Source organism: Rhinopithecus roxellana, chromosome 13, assembly GCF_007565055.1.
Source record: "Rhinopithecus roxellana isolate Shanxi Qingling chromosome 13, ASM756505v1, whole genome shotgun sequence".
In the NCBI taxonomy this organism is placed as follows: Eukaryota; Metazoa; Chordata; class Mammalia; order Primates; family Cercopithecidae; genus Rhinopithecus; species Rhinopithecus roxellana.
Window position 1 is genome coordinate 79683575 of NC_044561.1, and position 5071 is coordinate 79688645.

Genomic DNA, 5071 nt, shown 5'->3' on the forward strand with positions numbered 1-5071 from the left:
GGCTTCACTCCCCAGCCAGGTAGTCACACCCATGGCCCCTTTATGAGGTCAGCCCACACCCTCTGATGCTGCTCAAGTGAAGGACGCCTCTGGCCACCAGCCCTCCGAAGGCCATGGGCTCACCAAGGGCTGCCAGTTTGCAGAAGTCCCTCACCTTGTCCCACACCCGCTGACTTTCTAAACTTCTGTCCTGTGGACTGTGCTGGGTACATGTGACAACACCTCAATGGCCATGTCTTTCAGAGCCCCATTATGCGATGTCATGACCCTAGAAGCAGAAGGAGCCATCAAAGAACCAGGCTAAAGGACTTCGGGACCAAAAGGCCTTCGGGAATGCACCTGGCCAGGAGCTAAGGGGCCACCAGCTGACAAGAGTTGCCATCAGCCATGCCAGGTGGAAAGTGTCAGCTGGCAATGGCCATGCCGGCCTAAGCTATCTCTGTGGAGTGAACAATGTAGCTCAGAAGAGCCAGCACAGATCCCTCCCACCTGCCAGTCCTGTCTTCCCCCATCTTGACGCATGTCCCAGGTAAGCATTCCTGATTCTCCTTACTTGGGACACAGTTCTCTCCCCTGTTTGTGATCTCAGGACCTGAAACCTATCTGCCCAAACCTATCTGCCCAAGTGGGCTTGGCCAGGGAGGAGGAGCTATGCCAAGAGGAGGAGCAGAACTTCATCCCACTCTGCATTTAGGGCCTGCCTCAGTGACAGTAGGGGAGCTCCCAAGAACTCACAAGTTTGGAAATTAATATTTCTCTTTGCAAGATAAAATACAGATCAGCCCAAAGTACATCAGACCTGAGATCCAATTCCAAACAGAAAGCCAGGCCTGAGAATCCCTGGGTTAAAAGTTCGGGCGTTTGAAACTGAATTGCATGCTCGACTAGGGAGCCCTTTCTAAGCTGGTACAGCATGCAGAGGCCAACGGAAAAGAATAATAAATCTGGCTATACATTTTGTGTAGTGTGCACACACACACAAACACACACACACACGACACAAACACCACAAAGATCAAAAAGGAAAGGGAACACAGAATAAGTCATTTAGAACATATTTGGTAAAGGGCTAAATTCCCTTTTATGGAAACAGCTCTTTATTTTATTTTATTTTTTTTTTTTTTTTTTTTTCTTTTTTGAGACGGAGTCTCACTCTGTCGCCCAGGCTGGTGTGCAGTGGCCAGATCTCAGCTCACTGAAAGCTCTGCCTCCCGGGTTCACGCCATTCTCCTGCCTCAGCCTCCCGAGTAGCTGGGACTACAGGCACCCGCCACCTCGCCCGGCTAGTTTTTTGTATTTTTTAGTAGAGACGGGGTTTCACAGTGTTAGCCAGGATGGTCTCGATCTCCTGACCTCGTGATCCGCCCGTCTCGGCCTCCCAAAGTGCTGGGATTACAGGCTTGAGCCACCGCGCCCGGCGGAAACAGCTCTTTAAAAGTGAAAAGAAAAAGACGATTTCCTCAATTGTCTTGGCTCAAAGTGAGCCAAGAATTCAAGCAGACAATCTACCCAAAAGGAATCCATTTCCCCTCTTGGCCACACATCAGTTGTCTGAGAACAGTCGACCTGTGGTGATGCCTCACTCCAACTACCACGCTGATCCACACATCTTGTGTCCAAAGCAGAGCACAAGTGTCCGTGGGAGGCTGCACCACACAGAGCCGAGAGATGCCTGCATCCTCCACTGAGCATTCCACAGGGGAAGGAGTCTGGTAAAAGGAAAAGGACGGAGGTAGTGTTTGTTGAGCACTGTGGTGGGTGTGGACCCACAAGCCTGCAGGAGAACCAGAACTCTCATGGGCTTCCTCAGGGCTGGGGTGGGGCCTCTTAGAGCTCCCAGGGCCTGTGCATGGGCCCCTGTGGCATAGGGACAGGAGGCAGCCCTCCTCTCCTCTTAGCATAACTCCTCCTCCCTGCCAATGTTCACATCTCCAAACACATTCTGTCTAAGGTGGGGTTATCAGGACCACAGACGCTGGTTGCTCCAGGAACTATTGCCTCATAGAAAGCATTTTACTTTGCTCATGTCTCAGGATAATCAGGATTTTAGGAAAGGACCCAGTTAGGAAGGTCCCAGGAGGTGCAGGCCGGGGAGTGGCTGGGACCGCCATCATCTACACCATGACTGGGCTCCCTGATAATGAGGAGGAGATTTTACAATGTATTTATTTAGAGGTAATTCACACACTGTAGGATTCACCCATTTAAGCATATAAGTCAATGACTTTAGCATATTCACAGAATTTTATATCCAAACCACAATCAATTTTACAATGTTTTTGTTACCCTAAAAAGAAACCTTAAACTTTTTAGCCTTTATATGCCAATTTCTCCATCCCCTTTCAGCCCTAGGGGGCCACTGATGTGCTTTCTCCACAGATGTACCTCTTCTGGGCATTGCATGTAAACGGAATCGCTGTGTGTATGTGTCTGGTTCCTCTCACTTAGCATGTTTCCAAGGTTCTTCCAGGCTGCAGCCTGTATCACTACTTCATTTATTTTTATTACAAATCATAACCTGTTGTATGGATATACCATATTTTATGTATCCACTCATTAATTAATGAGAAGCAGGGTTATTTTGGCTATTGTTTTGGCTTTTTGGCTGTTTTTGATAAAATACTGTTATGATCATTCCTGTTCAGACTTTCATGTGGACCTATGTTTTTCTATCTCTTGGGCATATACCTAAAAGTAGAATTATTGGGTCATATAATAACTGTATGTTTAACTTTTTGAGAAACTGCCAGATGGTTTTCCAAAAGTAGTTGCACCATTTTGCATTCCCATCAGCAGTGTATGAGGGTTCTACTTGCTCTATATCCTTGCCAACACTTGTTACCTGTCTTTTTTATTATAGCCATGCTAGTGGGTGTGGAGTGAGACAAGTGGTAAGAATTTGACAAATGTGACACCTGGAAATTTTAATTTTCATAATATCAAAGGGCTCTTATGATAATAATTTTTTTTTTTTTTTTTTTGAGACAGAGTTTTGCTCTTGTTGCCCAGGCTGGAGTACAATGGCATGATCTCAGCTCACTGCAACCTGTGTCTCCAGGTTCAAGCGATTCTTCTGCCTCAGCCTCCCGAGTAGCTGGGATTATAGGCATGCGCCACCATGCCTGGCTAATTTTGTATTTTTAGTAGGGACAGGGTTTCTCCGTTTTTATCAGGCTAGTCTCGAACTCCTGACTTCAGGTTATCCGCCCTCCTCGGCCTCCCAAAGTGCTGGGATTACAGGCGTGAGCCACCTTGCCCAGCAAGAAAATTTTTTAAAAAGACAAACAATCCAATAGAAAATCTGGGGAAAAGTCATGTACACAAATCACAGGAAAATAAATATAAATGTCTCTGCTACACATGTGAAAATATGGTTAAGCTCTTCAACAATAAAAATTTAACTCAACAAGGAAATGTTACTATTTTCTTACACTGGAAAAAAGTTAAACACAACAACAATGCTTGATTGATATGTGGCCTTCATGCCATGCTGGCAGAGTGGGAATTCAGTAGTCCTTGTTAGTAGCAATTTAGCAATCTGTTAAACATTTAAAAATTACATATTCATCAACACGATGTTCCACATCTAGGATTTTTATCCCACGGAAATATTTGCCTACGTGCACGAAGTTGGCTGAAAAATTATTCACTGTGACATATTTTCTAAGAGTTTAAAAAAAAAAAAGAAAATGAGAGAAACAGTCCAAACACGTATCAATAATAGATTTATTTATTTATTTATTTATTTATTTATTTATTTTCATAGCGATGGAGTCTCACTATGTTGCCCAGGCTGGTCTCAAACACTTGGCCTCGAGCTATCCTCCAGCCTCAGCCTCCCAAAGGGCTGGGATTACAGGTGTGAGCTACCACACCCAGTCCAATAGTAAATTTTAAATACAATGTTTAATATTTGTGATATCAGATTTAAAACATCAATCAAAATATGTACGTACACTGAAAGAGATCTGTCATATATAAAATGCTGTAAGCGAGTTGTAAAACACTAAGCAGAGGAGAATTTGCATTTTTTAAGAATGCAAACTGATTTCTTAAGGTCAACGAAAGGAGATCTGGGTATTTCCAACCATTCGCAGCTTTGTGCCTGAGGCATGATGTTATGCAGGAATTTCACTTTCTAAGTGAATTATTCCTGTTCACAAATAAAGTTATTTTTAAAAAGGTCAAATTCCCATAGTAAAAGTCAAATGCAGAGAAGCCTGAAGATGATGAAAAGCAAGCGCCCACCCCACTCCTTACCTCCCAATTCCACTTCCCAGGTCTCCTAAAGGTTGTGGAGTTCTAAATATAGAAGATGAGAGGCTAGTTCACACAGTAGTTTATTATTCGTCCCTCTGCCTCTCACTGTTTTGACTAATTGATCAACAGATAGATAAATATTCTACTAGTTGCTTTTATAAGATTGAAAACTATCATCACACTCTCCCAGTTCATCATCTCCCAGGAGTCCCTGGCACTTCTCTCTGTAGGATGAGGATGGCAGCACAGCCCTGCTGTGGCCCTCAACACCCCTATGCCTGTGTGCCACCTTCTGTTGTCAAAATTCTCATCTTTTTTCTCAAGACTGTGCTTTGGCCAACATTTGACCTAAAATATTGAAAACCAAGAAAACAGATGCTTAAACACACAGGCATGGCATGATAAGATATCTATTTTTTTCAGTATGATTCTCAGTATGATGAGAGATGATTGACTGAATCTTGGCCAAGGTGGTAGAGCTGGGTTTAAGGCCATTGGAATATTGCAGTTTGAGCAAAGGTGACTTCAGCTGGGGGATGTGTCACACGTGTCCATGTGAAGAGACCACCCAACAGGCTTTGTGTGAGCAATAAAGCTTTGTAATCACCTGGGTGCAGGAGGGCTAAGTCCGAAAAGAGAGTCGGCAAAGGGTGGTGGGATTATCATTAGTTCTTACAGGTTTGGGATGGGCGGTGGAGTTAGGAGCAATTTTTTGTGGGCAGGGGGTGGATCTTACAAGTTACATTCTCAAGGATGGGGAGAATATTACAAAGTACCTTCTTAAAGATGGGGAGAATATTACAAAGTACCT